The sequence below is a fragment of the Hevea brasiliensis genome, chromosome 2 (assembly GCF_030052815.1).
Source record: "Hevea brasiliensis isolate MT/VB/25A 57/8 chromosome 2, ASM3005281v1, whole genome shotgun sequence".
Taxonomy (NCBI): Eukaryota; Viridiplantae; Streptophyta; class Magnoliopsida; order Malpighiales; family Euphorbiaceae; genus Hevea; species Hevea brasiliensis.
In genome coordinates, this window is record NC_079494.1 from 53,525,004 (window position 1) to 53,546,958 (window position 21,955).

Genomic DNA, 21,955 nt, shown 5'->3' on the forward strand with positions numbered 1-21,955 from the left:
GTGGGGTAAGTATGCCTTGTCGTGGTGCACAACACGGCATGTTTGAAAAATTTGTGTTATGACCTAAGTTGTGTTATTGATTGGCAACACTGTGTTATTCAATTGTTTGATCAAATTTGTATTATGTGAGCTTTGAAAAATTGTGAATTGTTTGAATTATAAATTGTCAATAAAAGTTTTATATACCACATTTTAAATTTGTAACACCCCGAACCTCCGAGTTATGAATAGTACCATTTTTGGTTTGTGACTAATACTATTCAAAGACACATTGAGGATCAAAAATAAATAGAAAATTAATTGAGATAGACACAATAAAAATTCTAGTGAACAAAAAAGCTAAGGACTCATCGGGTATTATAAAAAGAAGGATTATGACCCGATGAGGGGCATTTTGGTCAATTCACCTCAAGAGTTGACTTTTGACCAAAATGTCAATTAAATTAAATGAAATTAATGAATTGAATTATGAGGTAAAAATTGAAGAAAAATTCAAGTAAAAAAATATGTAAGGGAAAATTTAAGAAATGAAAACTTAAACTTTCATTTCCATTATGACAAAATTAAAATGAAAGACTTATGGGCTTTTGATAGTTAAATTTAATTATTTAATTAAAAGAAAAAAATTAAGTGTAAATGTAAAAAAAAAAAAGGGAATAAAAATTTAAGTTTAATTATCCTTATGACACAATTAAAATTTATAATTTTAATAAGCTAATTTTGGGGATAAATATATATATATATATATATATATATATATATATATATATATATATATATATATATAAGAAGACAAATGTCTTTTTCATTTCTTTTTTTTCATAAGAGGCCACCACCCTCTCCTCTCTCTTCCTCTCCCTCTCTCTCTCTCTCTCTCTTTCTCTTCTTCTTTCACTTCTTCCCCACATTGATTTCCCCCCTCAAGTTTTAATTCCCTTAAATTCCCTTCATAAATTCCATAGCCCACTAAAAGAAAACATCAAAGAGATCTTTGATTGAGAGATTAAAAGCAAGGAGAACAAGAATTGGAAGAAAAGTGAAGTTGGAAAGAAATCAACAAGAGGTAATTTTATTTTCATGTTAGATTAGTTGTATAAGCTTAGAATGAAGTTAATTTATGACGAAATTTCATAAGAAAATGAAAGAAAACATATATGGAACCTAAACTAGGGTTTTGGCCAAATGGGAGAAGAATTAGGATTTTGAGCATTAGGATTTAGAGACAATGTGACACCCCTTACCGTGTACTGTATACCCGAGTAAGTAATGGCACACGGTGTACCGGCACACTCTAATATACCTTAATTAATTTTCATCATAATTTTGAATATAACTTGTAAAATATAACTCATTTAAGTCATTTATTGAATTCATAATTTATTTGAGGTTCCGAAAATTTTATAGAAAATCCGGCAGAATACCGGCTAAAAATGGAGAAAACAGTTCTTCGGAACCTATTAAAAACACTTCCAATAAAAAAATTCATTCATTCTCAACTCCAATATCAACACAAAACTCAATATCAAGATTTCAACATTTCAATTTCTATTCTCATTCATCATTCACATGTGATGTTCACATATAAATCACAAGTAAACATTTACTTTTCCATTAACAAATACAATTTTCATAATTTACATATACATCAATATACATTACACAAGTTTAATTACATATGAAGAAAAATCAAAATTAAGTTACAAAATGTCAAAATGACACCTAGTGTCCTACCAATGCACAGCAGAAGTTGAGGTGACACGGACACTGAGCAGAACTGCCGGATGGACTCACCCAGTCTGTGGTCTACTGGGCTCACGATCGGGGTCTCCAGTACCTACGCGTGGCAAAAGCAACGCGCTAAGCAATAATGCTTAGTGGTGCAATAATATAATAGAAGAAAATAGCAAGAAAATGAATGTGTATAGAATGTGTATGCTTTCTTTGTTTGGTATTGGTATATCCATTATTTCGTTAACGTTGTTCACTTTTATTCATTTGGTTGCCCCAAGTAACCTACACTAGACGACTGGACTGGATAACGGGTAAACTGGCACTGGGTACCTAACACCTCGGGCCGTCACACCTTCGGTCACATATGCATCTCCCGGTGTGTAACAGAACAGCTAACAAGCTGTAAATAATATCAGGCACAAGGCCAAGTCTCAATACAAAGTCAGAATGGCTAAAAGCCATGAAATCACGGAATGGCATATTGCCATGTGCAGTACTGCTAACTGAACCCTATTGGCATGCCAAACTATCCAAACCAATCTTGTTAGGTATACTAGGGCATTTAAAACTTTTAAATTCTTCAATTTGTAAATTTCAAGTTTTTAGTGTCACTATTCATCTTATTGGTCAACAAAAATGTTGACTTTTAGAATAAAAATATGTACATTGACTTTGGCACTCCCAACATACCACATTTGGCATTCCAAACTTGTTGGCATTAAGCATTTATACCATTTCAAAGTTTAAACCAACACAAGCAGAATTTTCAGTTTTTGTGAGTCAATTTCACTGTTCTATTGGACACTGTTACTGTGGGAATTTGAAGAAATGTAAAACATGAAAGTTGTTCCTTATTTTGTCTAGTTGAATATCCTTTTTTGAATCACTCCATTTGGAGTTTTGTAGCTCCAGATATGGCCCAAAAACCCAAGCTGGCCGGATTGCCAAAACTGCAGAATTACCATATCTACAGTAACATGAACAGTGACTGCCACTGCTATTTGGGTTAGGTTCTGGCCATAATTTGGGGTAGGTTCCTTCATGAAAGTTGTTTTTCTATGTCTTAACTTGTTGCTGTAAAACTTTCAGGTCAATTGACCAAATCTATAGTGAGTTATGGCCAAATGAACAGTTACTGTTCATTTGGTCAATTCTGCAGGGGCTGTTGCTGGGTGTCCGGATTGGGGCCAAGTTTTGGTCCTCTTGCTTTGGTCTTTTGGGCATCGTTTCTTCAGCAAAAATGTGCCATTATAAGCCTAGTTTCATGTCCAATTGGCCAAACACCAATTGAACCAACACAGCCCAAGTTATGGCAGTGCAAGTGGACTGAATTTTCAGTCCCTCTGCTGCTGTCCTAGGGCAGCCTGCAACTTCACTTTGCAATCCTATTTTTCAGTCCATTTTATGGTCAACTTACCTAAAATGATCACTAATTGACCATTAAAATGTTCTCTAATAATTTCCTAAACCATGTTTACATTTTGCTCACAAAACCCTAATTCAAATTCATGTTTTATACAATTTACTTTAGTTAGCTTTTAATTCATTATGCTTGTGTTTATAAACTTCCAACATGATTCTAGCTCACTTCAAGCTCATCAAAAACACTCCCTCCTATTCCATAGCTAGGGCAGCCGAAATTCATGTTTCATACACATGAGTTTTTGCTCATTTAAATTACAATTTCTCATCCATTACAAGCCTAAATCATGGAATTAAGGAATTTTAACTACATATATGCACTAACCTTGATTAGGGCAGATTTTTTCCACCTCTAAACTTCACTTTCCTTCACTTTCTAGGCTGTCAAAAGGTTGTTTAAGGTGTGGGGACAAGTTTTAGTGAAGAGTGTTTAAGGTTTAGTAGTGAAACAAAGAGAGAAAGGGAGCTTTGGTGGAGCTTTCATGGTGGAATGGTTATGGAAAATGGAGAGCTACGGGTGTGTTTTTGTGGGAGTGGTGGCTGCTGGAATTTTTCTTATTTTTGTCTTCTTTTATCTCTTTTAATAGTTAGTCAAATAATGGCTTAATTGTGATTGGTCAAAATTTTCTTAATGACATCATCAAGATGTCATAAATGAGCTTTTCTTTGATTTTTTTTTCTTTTCATCACTACTCAATTTCAATTTAATTTCTAGTAATGTTTATTCATATTTTATGTCATATCAATTATTTACTCAACTGGACAAGTCGGCCAAAAATCACCTCTGAAGGCGAAATGACCAAAATGCCCTCCGTTTGGCTTAATGGGTCAAAATTGTCTGTACCGATTGAAAAATTTTTCTAAGTATTTTCTTGGCATTCTAATGCCATGGGAACCTCAGTAATCTTTCTCTGGAGTCCCAAAAATTATTTTATAATTTTTCCCCCGGGTCTAGGGCTCCTCGTTGCGAGAACCGCAACTTCCCTCTGGTTACCCATCGCTAGGGCACCGGCTCGTTTAACTTGGTTGTATTTTATTTCTAAAATTTTTTCTAAATTTTTCTTATTAATATTTGAGTTAATTATGGTTCCTGACTTTAGTTTAAATATTTTTCCGGACGTTCTAGCTGTCTGGACCAACACCGGTCACCGAAACAGTAGAATGTACGGAGTTGGTAAAGGGAGTGTGTTACAACTCTTCCCCTCTAATTTAAATTTTGTCCTCGAAATTTACCTGATGCAAACAGTTGAGGGAACTGTTGCCTCATCATCTCTTCACTTTCCCAAGTTGCCTCCTCGGTGTTGTGGTGCCTCCAAAGCACTTTCACCAATGGAATTTGCTTGTTTCTCAACTCTTTCACTTCCCCAGCCAAGATCCGTAGAGGTTCTTCTTCGTATGTCAAATCCGGTTGTATTTCAATTTCTTCTCTGGAGATGACATGTGAAGGGTCTGAGCGGTATCTTCTGAGCATGGATACGTGGAACACATTGTGGATCTTGTTCAGCTCTGGTGGTAAAGCTAGCCTATAGGCCACTGGACCCACACGTTCGATGATTTCATATGGGCCAATGAACCTAGGGCTCAACTTACCTTTCCTTCCAAACCTCAATACTTTCTTCCATGGTGACACCTTGAGGAACACTTTGTCGCCAACCACATATTCTATTTCTTTTCTCTTCAGGTCGGCATAAGATTTCTGTCTGTCTGAGGCAACCTTCAAGTTGGCTTTGATTAGTTTCACTTTCTCCTCAGTCTGTTTCACCAGTGCAGCCCTACGATTTGTCTTCGCCCAATTCAGTCCGGCCTGCTGAGTTCTACATTTTCTCCCATACGATTGCTTCATATGGGGCCATTTGAATGCTAGCTTGGTAGCTATTGTTGTATGCAAATTACGCGATGGGAGATATCTATCCCAGCTTCCCTCAAACTCAATGACACAACTCCTCAGCATATCCTCAAGGACCTGACATATATTTCACGTTATTGTTATCATTTCAATTCAATATTTGTATCAATTTCATGGGTTTCAATTGTTTACAGGATTACTCTTTACGATTGCCCATCCGTGCGAGGATGGAAAGTCATCTTTGAAATGGAGTTGTGTACCCAAGGATTCATACAACTTCTTCCAAAATCTCGATGTAAACCTTGGGTCTCGATCAGATATGATGGAAAGTGGGATTCCATGCAGTCTAACTATCTCACTGATATACAATTCTGCTAACTTCTCCAGTGAGTAGTCAGTCCTAACTGGCAGAAAGTGTGCTGACTTGGTCAATCATCACTATCACCCATGCTGCAACATCTTTCTTCTGGGAGAGAGGTAGACCAATTAAAAAATCCATCGTGACCAGATCCCATTTCCATTCAGGGATGCGTATCGTCTCTAGCAAACATGATGGAACATGATCTTCTGACTAGACTTGCTGACAAGTCAAGCAGTTAGTCACATAGTCGGCTATGTCCTTCTTCATACTGTGCCACCAATCTGAAGCTTGGATCATGATACATCTTTGTACTTCCTCGGTGCATAGCATACACACTCGAGTGTGCCTCTATTAGAATCTGGTCTTCAATTCCCCATCATCCGGTACACACAGTCTTCCTTTGTAGTCTGAGACACTCATGCTTTCACCTCATAGTCAGTTGCTTTTCCCTCTGAGATCTTGCTCATAATAGCCATTAACTTCTCATCTGCCTTTTGCCCATCTAGTATCTGCTGTAGCAGGTTTGGCCTCACTTGCAACTCAGCCAAAATAGCTCCATCTCGAACCAAAGATAGACGGGCATTCAATGATCTCAAAGCTGTCATGGATTTTCTGCTCAAAGCATCAGCAACTACATTTGCCTTCCCAGGATGGTAGTCAATTACACAGTCATAATCCTTTAGGAACTCAATCCATCGCCTCTGTCTAAGGTTGAGCTCCTTCTGGTTGGCAAATATTTGTGCTCTTGTGGTCTGTGTAAATGTAGCACTTTTCACCATACAAGTAATGCCTCCATATCTTCAGTGCGAAGATAATTGCTGCAAGTTCTAGATCATGGATAGGGTAATTCTGTTCATGTGGCCTTAGCTGCCTGGAAGCATAGGCGACCACCTTCCCCTCTTGCATCAATACACACCCTAACCCATTATGTGAGGCATCACTGTAGACCACAAAGTCTTTTCACGACCTTTGTGTGCTGCTGGTGCCTCTGTCAACATAGCCTTCAACTTCTCAAAACTGGTCTGACACTTGTCATTCCAGTCAAATCTGACATTCTTGTGTAACAACTTGGTCATTGGAGCAGCTATTAGGGAAAATCCCTTCACAAATCTCCTGTAATACCCAACTAGCCCCAAGAAGCTTCTAACCTCAGTTGTGTTTCTGGGAGGCTTCCATTCCATCATTGCTTCTATCTTGTTGGGATCCACCCTAATCCCATCAGCTGACACTATGTGTCCAAGGAATGCAATCTCATTCAGCCAAAAGTCACACTTGGACAACTTAGCATACAGCTTCTTTTCTCTCAAGGTTTGCAGAACAATCCTCAAATGCTCATCATGTTCTTCCCTGGTCTTGGAATACACCAAAATATCATCAATAAAGACCACTACGAACCGATCTAGGTATGGATGGAAGATACGGTTCATAAGGTCCATGAATGCCGCTGGTACATTTGTTAAGCCAAAGGGCATCACTAGGAACTCATAATGCCCATATCGGGTCCTGAATGCAGTCTTGGGCACATCTACATCCTTTACCCTCAGCTGATGATACCCTGATCTGAGATCAATCTTAGAAAATACTCCTGCTCCCTTCAACTGATCAAACAGATCATCAATTCTAGGCAACGGATATTTGTTCTTCACAGTCACTTTATTCAACTGCCGGTAGTCAATACAAAGTCTCAAAGTCCCATCCTTCTTTTTCACAAACAGCACTGGAGCTCCCCATGGTGACACACTGGGGCGTATGAACCTCTTATCAAGCAACTCTTGCAACTGAGTTTTCAACTCCCTCAATTCAGTGGGTGCCATCCTATAAGGAGCAATGGAAATGGGTGTTGTACCCGGCAGTGTCTCAATAGCAAATTCAACTTCCCTTTCTGGTGGCAAACCAAGCAACTCTTTAGGAAATACCTCTGGGAAGTCTCTTACTGTGGGTATGTCACTCAAGTTTGGCTTAGCCTGCCTAGTATCCACCACATGTGCTAGGTAGGCTTCACAGCCTTTTCTCATCATTCTTCTTGCAACTGTGGCTGAGATGACATTGGACAAGAAATCTGTCCTTTCCCCCACAACTGTGATCTCATTACCCTCTGAAGTTTTTAGAGAAATTCTCTTCAATTTGCAATCAACTATTGCCTGATGACGTGACAACCAGTCCATTCCCAATATCACGTCAAACTCATGGAAGGGTAACTCAATTAGGTCTGTCGAGAATTCATACCCTTGAATCCTTAACGGGCAACCCTTGTAAACTTTATTCACCACTACACTGTGGCCCTATGGATTAGTGACCAGAATGTCTTGGTCACTCTCCCCTACTAGTATCCCCCTTTCTACTGGTAGGTTGATGCAAATGTAGGAATGAGTGGATCCTGGATCCACCAATGCATGCACAGGAGTATTGTAGAGGGAGAACGTACCCCTGATGACGTCCGGGGCATCTTGCTCCTCCTGAGCTCTCAGGGCATAATTTCTTGCTGGTGGTCTGCTGTCAGGCCTCTCTGCTGGCTCAGATGCAGGCCTCTGTGATGGTCCAACAGCCTCAGATTTACCAGATTTTCTACCTCTCTGTGGTGCAGGAGCAGGTCTGTCTGCTTGTGTTGGAGCAGTTGTAGTGGTTCTGCGTGGACAATTTCTCAGCTGATGCTCTGTCGACCCACATCTCAAGCAGGCACCAGTTACTCTCCAACACTCCCCCTTGTGCCATTTAAGGCAGTGTGGACATGCAGAAGATGTTGGGGCTGGTCCCCTGAACCCCATCCCTGGAGAGCTGCCCACTGATGGTGTGGACTGACCTCTCCTAGGGGTGAGCGTGGCACTGGGCCTGGGGTGACCACGACCACTGTGGTTGACCCGAACTCTGTGCAGGAGGACCCTTGAACTTCTTCCCAAATGCAGGGGCTGAACTAGACTGACCTGGGCCCCTCTTCTGCTGTCTATCCCTTCTGGTCTGCTCACTGATTCTTACTTTTTCCACCTTTATTGCAGCTTCCACTAACTTGGTAAATTCTGTGATTCCCAAGGCAGTGAGCTGGATCTTGATGTTGTCATTTAGTCCCTCTTCAAATCTCTTGCATCTTTCAGCTTCATTTGGGACTATCTCCCTTCCATAGCGGCTCAATCGAACAAACTCCTTCTCATATTCGGCCACTGACAGCTGTCTCTGCCTCAGGTTAATAAACTCTCTTCTTCTCTCTTCCAGATATACAGTACCCACATATTTCTTCTTAAATTACGAAGAAAGAAGTCCTAAGTTACAGTTTCTATCTGCACTTCACTGGACACGGTGTCCCACCACTCATATGCATCATCTTGCAGTAAAGAGATGGCAGCTTCCAGGTTTTGCTCTGGAGTACAGTGAAGTTGTTTTAGTACTCTGCCTGTTCTGTTCAACCAATTCTCGGCTGCAATGAGTCATCTTCTCTCTTGCCATAGAAGTCCACACTCCAAACTTCCTTAGCCTTTCAGTGTGATTTACTGTGGAGTGGTGGTGGTGGTGGTCTGGCATTACTCGGCCATTTGTTTAAAGAAGTCGGCCATTTCTTTGGAACATGGCTGTGGAGGTGGCGAGGCTCTGCTTGAGCTGGCGGAGCAGATTCTCTCATGCCCCCAATCTCAGCTGCTGCTGCAGGTGGAGCATGACTCTCCACTTCCTCCTCGACTGCCCTCTGAGATGAAGGGTTCATATCCTATTCAAAATAAGAAAGATAAACAGATCTGCGTTAGTGTCACCTCGACTCTTACAAATGCAATGCATGGTATGGACTCAATCTAGGACCAGAAACGCCTAAACCGTGCTCTGATACCACTAAATGTGACACCCCTTACCCGTGTACTGTATACCCGAGTAAGTAATGGCACACGGTGTACCGGCACACTCTAATATACCTTAATTAATTTTCATCATAATTTTGAATATAACTTGTAAAATATAACTCATTTAAGTCATTTATTGAATTCATAATTTATTTGAGGTTCCGAAAATTTTATAGAAAATCGGGCAGAATACCGGCTAAAAATGGAGAAAACAGTTCTTCGGAACCTATTAAAAACACTTCCAATAAAAAAATTCATTCATTCTCAACTCCAATATCAACACAAAACTCAATATCAAGATTTCAACATTTCAATTTCTATTCTCATTCATCATTCACATGTGATGTTCACATATAAATCACAAGTAAACATTTACTTTTCCATTAACAAATATAATTTTCATAATTTACATATACATCAATATACATTACACAAGTTTAATTACATATGAAGAAAAATCAAAATTAAGTTACAAAATGTCAAAATGACACCTAGTGTCCTACCAATGCACAGCAGAAGTTGAGGTGACACGGACACTGAGCAGAACTGCCGGATGGACTCACCCAGTCTGTGGTCTACTGGGCTCACGATCGGGGTCTCCAGTACCTACGCGTGGCAACGCGCTAAGCAATAATGCTTAGTGGTGCAATAATATAATAGAAGAAAATAGTAAGAAAATGAATGTGTATAGAATGTGTATGCTTTCTTTGTTTGGTATTGGTATATCCATTATTCCGTTAACATTGTTCACTTTTATTCATTTGGTTGCCCCAACCTACACTAGACGACTGGACTGGATAACAGGTAAACTGGCACTGGGTACCTAACACCTCGGGCCGTCACACCATCGGTCACATATGCATCTCCCAGTGTGCAACAGAACAGCTAACAAGCTGTAAATAATATCAGGCACAAGGCCAAGTCTCAATACAAAGTCAGAATGGCTAAAAGCCATGAAATCACGGAATGGCATATTGCCATGTACAGTACTGCTAACTGAACCCTATTGGCATGCCAAACTATCCAAACCAATCTTGTTAGGTATACTAGGGCATTTAAAACTTTTAAATTCTTCAATTTGTAAATTTCAAGTTTTTAGTGTCACTATTCATCTTATTGGTCAACAAAAATGTTGACTTTTAGAATAAAAATATGTACATTGACTTTGGCACTTCCAACATACCACATTTGGCATTCCAAACTTGTTGGCATTAAGCATTTATACCATTTCAAAATTTAAACCAACACAAGCAGAATTTTCAGTTTTTGTGAGTCAACTTCACTATTCCATTGGACACTGTTACTGTGGGAATTTGAAGAAATGTAAAACATGAAAGTTGTTCCTTATTTTGTCTAGTTGAATTTCCTTTTTTGAATCACTCCATTTGGAGTTTTGTAGCTCCAGATATGGCCCAAAAACCCAAGCTGGCCGGATTGCCAAAACTGCAGAATTACCATATCTACAGTAACATGAACAGTGACTGCCACTGCCATTTGGGTTAGGTTCTGGCCATAATTTGGGGTAGTTTCCTTCATGAAAGTAGTTTGTGTATGTCTTAACTTGTTGCTGTAAAAATTTCAGGTCAATTGACCAAATCTACAGTGAGTTATGGCCAAATGAACAGTTACTGTTCATTTGGTCAATTCTGCAGGGGCTGTTGCAGGGTGTCCGGATTGGGGCCAAGTTTTGGTCCTCTTGCTTTGGTCTTTTAGGCATGGTTTCTTCAGTAAAAATGTGCCATTATAAGCCTAGTTTCATGTCCAATTGGCCAAACACCAATTGAACCAACACAGCCCAAGTTATGGCAGTGCAAGTGGACTGAATTTTCAGTCCCTCTGCTGCTGTCCTAGGGCAGCCTGCAACTTCACTTTGCAATCCTATTTTTCAGTCCATTTTATGGTCAACTTACCTAAAATGGTCACTAATTGACCATTAAAATGTTCTCTAATAATTTCCTAAACCATGTTTACATTTTGCTCACAAAACCCTAATTCAAATTCATGTTTTATACAATTTACTTTAGTTAGCTTTTAATTCATTATGCTTGTGTTTATAAACTTCCAACATGATTCTAGCTCACTTCAAGCTCATCAAAAATACTCCCTCCTATTCCATAGCTAGGGCAGCCGAAATTCATGTTTCATACACATGAGTTTTTGCTCATTTAAATTACAATTTCTCATCCATTACAAGCCTAAATCATGGAATTAAGGAATTTTAACTACATATATGCACTAACCTTGATTAGGGCAGATTTTTCCCACCTCTAAACTTCACTTTCCTTCACTTTCTAGGCTGCCAAAAGGTTGTTTAAGGTGTGGGGACAAGTTTTAGTGAAGAGTGTTTAAGGTTTAGTAGTGAAACAAAGAGAGAAAGGGAGCTTTGGTGGAGCTTTCATGGTGGAATGGTTATGGAAAATGGAGAGCTACGGGTGTGTTTTTGTGGGAGTGGTGGCTGCTGGAATTTTTCTTATTTTTGTCTTCTTTTATCTCTTTTAATAGTTAGTCAAATAATGGCTTAATTGTGATTGGTCAAAATTTTCTTAATGACATCATCAAGATGTCATAAATGAGCTTTTCTTTGATTTTTTTTTCTTTTCATCACTACTCAATTTCAATTTAATTTCTAGTAATGTTTATTCATATTTTATGTCATATCAATTATTTACTCAACTGGACAAGTCGGCCAAAAATCACCTCTGAAGGCGAAATGACCAAAATGCCCTCCGTTTGGCTTAACCGGTCAAAATTGTCTGTACCGATTGAAAAATTTTTCTAAGTATTTTCTTGGCATTCTAATGCCATGGGAACCTCAGTAATCTTTCTCTGGAGTCCCAAAAATTATTTTATAATTTTTCCCCCGGGTCTAGGGCTCCTCGTTGCGAGAACCGCAACTTCCCTCTGGTTACCCATCGCTAGGGCACCGGCTCGTTTAACTTGGTTGTATTTTATTTCTAAAATTTTTTCTAAATTTTTCTTATTAATATTTGAGTTAATTATGGTTCCTGACTTTAGTTTAAATATTTTTATGGACGTTCTAGCTGTCCGGACCGACACCGATCACCGGAACAGTAGAATGTACGGAGTTGGTAAAGGGAGGGTGTTACAGACAAAAAATGTGAAGAAGTGATAAATGATGTCTTTGACATAGTTTAAGGGAAGAAATGGTCATTTGTGACCTAATTAAGTGTGTTAGAAGTGTTTAAATCAAAGCCAAATTCAGATTGGGTATGAAGTATGACCAAAAGTCAACTTTGAGGGACCAAAAATGAAATTTTACAAGTCAAATTGGTATGGGATCAATTGGGACTGAAAATAGGCACTAAATGACACAATTTTCATTTAGGAAGCATGCCCAAAAAGTGACCAAAACCTAGTGAACAAACTGACCAAACTTGAAAAACTACAGTATGAACAATACACATAAACAGTAATCGTGTTTGGGTCATAACTCGAGCTAGGTAGGTCAAAATGACCTGAAATTTTACCAGTGGTTAGATGAGACATAGACCTAAAACTTTTATGAAGAACACAAACCCAAATTATGTCATTAACCCAATCAAATTACTGAGCAAAGTTGGTGACCTGAATCTGCAGAACTGCAGAATTGCCAAATGAACAGTAAACTTTGCAAGGCTATAACTCTCTATAGAAAACTCCGATTTAGGCGATTCTTGAACCGATGTAAACCTAAGATATAGTAGAACATTTCATATGAAGAATGTTAGGCCAAAAGTTACATTTTCATAAGTCTCAAAGTGAAATACAAAATAGTTACAAACTCAAAATGTGATAGCAATGCAGTGCTTTTAAATACAAACTACTCAATGTCCGTACATCCATACATATAGGTACAAAATATATCAAAAGGAAATTACAGAGGTATACCTACTATATATACCCACAATCAAAACCAAAATGTTGCTTCCAAGTCTCTCACTCAACAGCCTTCTCCTTTCCCTTTCCCGCGACAGCATAAAGAAGCTATCGCTGAGTATAACATTCTTCATATGAAATGTTCTACTATATCTTAGGTTTACATCGGTTCAAGAATTGCCTAAATCGGAGTTTTCTATAGAGAGTTATAGCCTTGCAAAGTTTACTGTTCATTTGGCAATTCTGCAGTTCTGCAGATTCAGGTCACCAACTTTGCTCAGTAATTTGATTGGGTTAATGACATAATTTGGGTTTGTGTTCTTCATAAAAGTTTTAGGTCTATGTCTCATCTAACCACTGGTAAAATTTCAGATCATTTTGACCTGCCTAGCTTGAGTTATGACCCAAACACGATTACTGTTTATGTGTACTGTTCATACTGCATTTTTTCAAGTTTGGTCAGTTTGTTCACTAGGTTTTGGTCACTTTTTGGGCATGCTTCCTAAATGAAAATTGTGTCATTTAGTGCCTATTTTCAGTCCCAATTGATCCCATACCAATTGGACTTGTAAAATTTCATTTTTGGTCCCTCAAAGTTGACTTTTGGTCATGCTTCATACCCAATCCTAATTTGGCTTTGATTTAAACACTTCTAACACACTTAATTAGGTCACAAATGACCATTTCTTCCCTTCAACTATGTCAAAGACATCATTTAGCACTTCTTCACATTTTTTGTCTCTAAATCCTAATGTTCAAAACCCTAATTTTTCTCCCATTTGGCCAAAACCCTAGTTTAGGTTCCATATATGTTTTCTTTCATTTTCTTATGAAATTTCATCATAAATTAACTTCATTCCAAGCTTATACAACTAATCTAACATGAAAATAAAATTATCTCTTGTTGATTTCTTTCCAACTTCACTTTTCTTCCAATTCTTGTTCTCCTTGCTTTTAATCTCTCAATCAAAGATCTCTTTGATGTTTTCTTTTAGTGGGCTATGGAATTTATGAAGGCAATTTAAGGGAATTAAAACTTGGGAGGGGAAATCAATGAGGGGAAGAAGTGGAAGAAGAAGAGAAAAAGAGAGAGAGAGAGAGAGAGAGGAAGAGAGAGGAGAGGGTGGTGGCCTCTTATGAAAAAAAAAGAAATGAAGAAGACATTTGTCTTCTTATATATATATATATATATATATATATATATATATATATATATATATATTTATCCCCAAAATTAGCTTATTAAAATTATAAATTTTAATTGTGTCATAAGGATAATTAAACTTAAATTTTTATTCCCTTTTTTTTTTTTTACATTTACACTTAAATTTTTTCTTTTAATTAAATAATTAAATTTAACTATCAAAAGCCCATAAGTCTTTCATTTTAATTTTGTCATAATGGAAATGAAAGTTTAAGTTTTCATTTCTTAAATTTTCCCTTACATATTTTTTTACTTGAATTTTTCTTCAATTTTTACCCCATAATTCAATTCATTAATTTCATTTAATTTAATTGACATTTTGGTCAAAAGTCAACTCTTGAGGTGAATTGACCAAAATGCCCCTCATCGGGTCATAATCCTTCTTTTTATAATACCCGATGAGTCCTTAGCTTTTTTGTTCACTAGAATTTTTATTGTGTCTATCTTAATTAATTTTCTATTTATTTTTGGTCCTCAAGGTGTCTTTGAATAGTATTAGTCACGGACCAAAAATGGTACTATTCATAACTCGGAGGTTCGGGGTGTTACAATTCTCCCCTCCTTAAAAATAAATTTCGTCCTCGAAATTTACCTGGTCTCAGTCTCTAAATAGCTGTGGGTGCTGTCTCCTCATGTCCTCCTCACGCTCCCATGTAGCCTCCTAGCCTGAATGATGATTCCACAGCACTTTGACTAGAGGTATCTGTTTGTTCCTCAGCTGCTTCACCTCATGTGCCAAGATCTTTATGGGCTCTTCATCATATGTCAGGTCTGGATTCACCTCAATCTCCTCTATTGGCAAAATGTGAGAGGGGTCTGATCTGTACCTCCTTAACATGGAGACATGGAAGACATTGTGAATCTTTTCCAACTCCGGAGGCAATGCAAGTTTATATGCCAATAGACCCACTCTTTCCAGAACCTCATACGGCCCAATGAAGCGAGGACTTAGTTTCCCCTTTCTACCAAACCTCATGATCCTCTTCCATGGGGAAACTTTCAGGAACACCTTGTCACCCACACTATACCGAATATCTCTTCTCTTTAGGTCAATGTAGGACTTCTGTCTATCTGTTGCAACTTTGAGTTTGTCTCTAATGAGCTTAACCTTTTCTTCTGTTTGCTGCACTAATTCTGGACCAATCAACTTCCTTTCGCCCACTTCATCCCAACACAAGGGAGTTTTATACTTCTTGCCATAAAGTGCTTCGTATGGAGGCATTCCGATGCTTGACTGATAACTGTTGTTGTAGGCAAATTCAATTAAAGGCAAGTGTGTGTCCCAACTCCCTTCAAATTCAATCACACAAGCCCGAAGCATATCCTCCAAAATCTGAATGATCCTTTCATACTGGCCGTCTGTCTGTGGATGGAATGCTGTACTGAAGTTTAATCTAGTCCCTAGGGCTTTTTGGAGACTACCCCAGAATCTAGAAGTGAACCTAGGATCTCTATCAGACACAACAGACATTGGCACTCCATGCAACCTCACCACTTCATCAATGTATAGTTTGGCCAATCTTTCCAGGTTGTAATCCATTCTCACTGGCAAAAAGTGTGCAGACTTGGTCAATCTATCAACAATAACCCAAACTGCATCATGATTCTTTTGTGTACTTAGAAGTCCTGTCACGAAATCCATAGTGATTCTTTTCCATTTCCACTCAGGAATTGGCAATGGCTGTAGCAACCCTGCAGGCACTTGGTGTTCTGCCTTTACTTGCTGACAAGTTAGGCATTTGGCAACATATTCTGCAATGTCTTTCTTCATTCCTCTCCACCAATAGTGCTCTTTCACACTTCTATGCATTTTGGTTCCACCAGGGTGCATTGCAAAAGGTGAATCATGTGCTTCCTTTAAAATGGTCTACCTCAGTTCAACATTCTCAGGAATGCACATTCTGCCCTTATATAACAACAAGCTCTCATCATTTACTGATAATTCTGGTTTCTTGCCATCCCGAGCCTCTTCCATCAACTTCACATACTTATCATCCTTCGTAATCGCTTTAATTTGTTCTGCCAGCATTGGCTTCACTTGCCAAGCAGCTACCATCAGCCCATCTTCATTAATCTCCAAATTAGCATGCAATGCCCTTAATTCATGCACCATGGACAAAGGAGAAACCCTCAAACCAGCCATAGTCTTGCGACTTAAAGCATCAGCTACAACATTAGCTTTTCCAGGCTGATAGTCTATCAAACAATCATAATCTTTTATCAGCTCTAACCATCTCCTTTACCTCAAATTTAACTCCTTTTATGTGCCCAAGTACTTCAAACTTTTATGATCTGTGTATATATAACATCTCTCCCCATACAAGTAATGTCTCTAGATCTTCAAGGCAAAGACAATGGCTGCTAGCTCCAAGTCATGTGTAAGATAATTCCTCTCATGCAGTTTAAGCTGGAGTGAAGCATAGGCAATGACATTTCTATCTTGCATCAACACACAGCCTAATCCTATAACACCCCTATTTGTATAGCTTGGTATATTTAACTGTTCCGGTGACCGGCGTCGATCCAGACAATTAAGGGGATCAGAACCATACTTAAGATAACTAGAGAAACCATAAACACAAATAATTAGTAATATTCAATTAGTTAAGTATAAATAAGAAAAACAGAACATAAGAAGTTAAACGAGCCGAGAGTCACAGCGATGGGTGACCTCCTGGGGAACGACTACGAAGTCATTTTAAACTCAAATTTCGAACTGTAAAATGTGACGCTGCGGTCCTTAGGACCCTTATGAACACAGTGAAAAAGAGAAAATCACGAAAAAGAACTGTTAAGCCAGTCAAATAATTAGGTTAGGGAGCCGAAAGAAATATGGAATTATTTGCAAACCGGGATGAACCGGCGAGGGGCAATTTGGTCAATTGACCCCGAGAGCTGACTCCTGACCTAACTGTCAAATAAAATCGGAGAAAAGAAATTTTTGGAATCGAGAATTAAATTAAAGAACTAATAGAAAAAAAAAAGAGAAAAATGAAAAAGTAAAAAGGTGATGACATCATGCATGACCTCATGCATGATGCCATAAAAATTAATTAATTTATTTATTAATTTAGATCTTGTGGTCTTCCATAAGCCAAAATTTATAAAAGAAAACAAAAGAAAAAAAAAATAGAAAGCTCTTATTCTTCCCTTTGCCGCCTCACTTCCTCCCTAGGTCCTCCATGAAAGTTCTTCATTTAAGCTTACACTTAAGCTTAATTTTCCTTACTCAACCTTAATAACTCTCATAAAAACCTCACTAGAGCTTGTTAATGCTACTTAAGAAGAAGATTACAAGAAGAAAGAAGAACAAAAGATAGAGATTTGAAGATCTAAGAAAGGTTAGTGTGCTAACTTACAATTTATTACTTTAAATGCATATTTAGTTGTTGAAATGAGCTTAGAAACTAATGAAATAAAATAAAAATATGGGAGGAGGACCAAACTGAAATTTCAGCCAGGTTGAAGGGGAGTATGATTTTGTATGGTTTGATGGATTTGAATGAGTTTAAAAACCTTATTTAGTTGAATGGTTAAGATTGAAATGCTTAAATGAGATTGAATGCAACAATTTAGTGTGATTAGGGTTTGGAGGCCTAGGGTTTTGAGGCAAAAATTTGGAGAAATGAGTAAATGATGTGTTTGACCTATTGTGAAGTGAAAAATGGTCAATTGTGACCAAATGAGTTGTGTGGGAATGGTTGGAAATTAAGTTAAATTCGGAGGGTGTATGGTCATGCTGCTGGCAGCATGACCAAGTCAACTTTGAAGGACCAAAAATGAAATTTTACAAGTCCAATAGATATGGCACCAATTGGGGATGAAAATAGACATAAAATGACACAATTTTCATTTAGGAACCATGCCCAAAAAGTGACCAAAACCAAGTGAACAAATTGACCAAAGTTGGATAAGTGCAGTCTGCTACTGTACAAACTGACCAAATGAACAGTGTTTATTCATTTGGTCATAACTTGAGCTAGGCAGGTCCAAATGACCTGAAATTTTACCAGTGGTTAGATGAGATATAGACCTAAAACTTTCGTGAAGAACACAAGTCCAAATTCTGCAAGCAACCAAGCCATTTGGCCACCCCAAGTTGGTGACCCAAATCTGCCAGCACCAAAATTGCCCAGAAAATCTGGGTTGTTTCCAATCCGGCAGCCCTGGTTCAAATGGCCATAACTTGAGCTACAAAACTTCAATTGGGGTGATCCAAAAATGAGAATAAACTTAAGATAATAAGGAAAATTTTATATGAAGGAAGTTTTGTCAAATTCCAAGAGTAGATTGATCAATGGAACAGTGCAACTAGGCACACCAAAACTGAAAATTTGACAATTTTGCCAAAAGGACTTAAGCTTTGAGAAAATGACCAAAACCAACAAATTTAATGACCAAAATGTGGTATGTGGGTGAAGTTGGAGTTCCCATACCTATTAAGCCTTAAAAAGTCAACAATTTGACTTGAATAGTGTAGTGAATAGTAACCCGAAACACAAAAACTTCGAGAACGTCGAAATTAGCACATTAAAGCTAGGTAAAAATGAAGTGAAATTTATTTTTGGATTTATGCTAAGTTATGGTACTGAAACACTGTGAAATTGTGTGTTTCAGCTCAACAAGACTTGAAAGCTCTGAGAGACTGAGTCAAGGCCTAGAGGCGACTCACGTCAGGTCTATGCACAGTAATTGTTGTTTAAATATATGATTCTTGAAATTTTGATTTTTCTTGAGTTAATTACGAATTATGTTGCCATTTATGATTGTGAATATGACTTTGAAAATTTACCAGATTTCCAATAAATTATTTGAATAAATTGTTTTGAATTGATTTTATGTTCACACTTAGCATGACAGTATCACATTATTCCTCCTCCATTTATGGGGTTGAGATCGTTTATTTTCCTCCCTCTCTAGCTTTCCAGTTGAGGTTGAGATCGGATGAGTACTCATTAGCTAGCTAGCCACCTCCCTCATTGATTTCGATTAATGGGGTTGTAGATTGCTTTGTCGTGGTGTACAACACGGCATTGATCGGAAATTTTATGTCATGACTTAACTGTATATGATTTTAGCAACACTGTGTTTAATAAATTATTTGACTAAAGGGTGTTATTATGAGCTTTGATATTTGTGAAATGTGATTAAGAAGTATTCAAATTGTGTTTCATCAATGAACGATTTATGTATTGCATTTTAAATTTTTATTGTGCACCACTTAGTATTTTTATACTCAGCGATAGCTTATTTTGCTATCGCAGATAAGAGCAAGGAGAAAGCAGCTGAGTGAGCTGCTATCGAATTGTGGACCACATCGATCATTTTGTACGGGTATTATTTTATATCCTTGTAGATAATTTTGATGTAAATATAGAAATGTTGTATGTATCAATGTAAGTTGAGCAGTTGTAAATAAATTATAATAATATTATTTTGGATTTCCTTTTGTAAATTTAATATTTGTACATGTGAATTTCATGTTTTATGCCTTGTGAATGAAGTATTAAATATTTTGAGATGATGAATTTTGATTTGTATTGTGAAATTACTTTGAAGTGATTTGAATTGAGTTGATTGAGATTTATTGGAGCTTGGGAGTTGTGAAAAATTTTTGGAAGTGTTTTTTTTAGGTATTTGAAGAACGGTTTTCTCCAAATACAAACAGAACTCTGTCAAAATTTTTATAAAATTTGGGGCAAAATTAAAATGGACAAAAATTTTTACAAGTATTTAAACTTTGAATAAATGGTTTTTAATTCCTCCCAAAATGCTCACCTCTTCCAGAATATAAGAAAATTGTTTTAAAATCCCTTGTAGTGTACTTAATGAATTATCGGTAGGTGAAGTTTGGTAGTTCATTAGGTATTCTACGGGATCATGTCATACCTTACAGAGGGGTGAGGTGTGACATGTTTTAGCGGTATCAGAGCATGGTTTTTCAATAAATTTTGACTATGTGTATGAACATTTTATTGATAAGTACAACTGCTCAAGTGTCTTTAATTGATACATATGACATATTTACATCATGAACATGCACTAACGAAGGTCAACCTCCTTGTGTTTGATCTCAGGAAGTAGAAAATTTGGGAAAACGGAATGGAAGGAGGAGATCATTCCGAAGAACAATCTGTTGGGGCTGAGGTTCAAGGGGAAGCCCCAGCATTCCAGAACGTGAGTGGGTCAGCCACTCCAGCTCCTACTCTAGCACCGTAGTTCCCTGCTCAATTTGTACAGCAGATGGCTGCGTTTTTCCAGCAAATGTCGGGTAATGTGCCACCCCAAGCTCAAATGCCAGTACCTGTAGCACAACCACAGCCCTCAGCTTGGCAATATGAAAAATTGATGAAATTTGGGGCCACCGAGTTTAAAGGCACTGTGGATCCACTGGAGGCAGAACAGTGGTTGGAAAGAATGGAACGAGTTTACAGAAAACTGCAGTGTACGGAAGAGATGAAGTTCGAGTATTCTGTTTCCTTGTTACAAGGGGATGCATATGAATGGTGGAAGACCATCCCCCACAGCCTGGTTGAGCCACCTGTGCTGACATGGACAGACTTCCTGAGGGAATTCAGGCAGAAATGGGTTCTTGATGCATATGTAGATATGAAATTACAAGAATTCTTGAGTTTGAAACAAGGGGACAGAACCATAGCAGAATATGAGAGAGACTTCTCAAGGCTAAGCCATTATGCTGGAAGCTTAGTCTCGACCCCCAGAGACAGATGTAAGAGGTTTGAGTCTGGATTAAGGCCGAATTTGAGAATGCAAGTCGTGGGTTTTCGGCATCAGAATTTTGCTGAATTGATCTCACAAGCCCTAGAATTGGAAAGGATAGAATCAGAAGGGGCAGTGAAGAAGGGTACACAAGAGAAAGAAAAGACTAAAAAGACTACGGGACAAGCATCTGAGAGCGGTTCTGGAAAGAGGAAATAGTTTGGGGGATTAAGCTCCTGTAGATCTGGCAGAGGCAGATTTTCTGGCCAACGACCACCCCGGTCTGGTCAGCAGACCCAACAGACACCCCGAGGAGCTTTATCAGTCCGGCAGTGTGAAACTTGTGGTAGGACTCATGGTGGGGTTTATTTCAAGGCCACCGGTGCATGTTTTAACTGTGGAGGGAGCGGACATTTCGTTGAGGATTGCACTAGTCCACGCCAGTCTGGATCTTTTGCTATATCTGAAGGATTAGCCCAAGTCTCTGCACCTAGAGGGTCACAGTCAGCTGCTAGAGGTAGAGGCAGAGGTAGGGGTCCTGGTAACACTCCTGGAAGTTAAAGCACTGTTAACCAGCCAGTACCCAGTGGCACACCAGTCAGAGTGTATACCATGCGTCAGAGGGAGGAAGCTGAAACATCAGATGTTGTAGCTGGTAATTTTTCCATCCTTGACCAAGATGTACATGTGTTATTTGATCCTGGCTTCACACATTCGTATGTTAGTGCTAGTGTGATGTGTTCTACTGCTATTCAGTGTGTACCAATGGACTATGATGTGCTAGTAACTAGTCCATTAGGCCATGAGGTCAGGGTAAATAGGCTATATAGGGACTGTCCTTTGGTGATCCAAGGACACACCTTTTTGTCTAATTTAATTGAAATGCCCTTCAGAGATTATGACATTATCTTGGGCATGGATTGGTTAGCCAGGCATCATGCGATGATTGATTTGTAGGCGAAGACGATCACTTT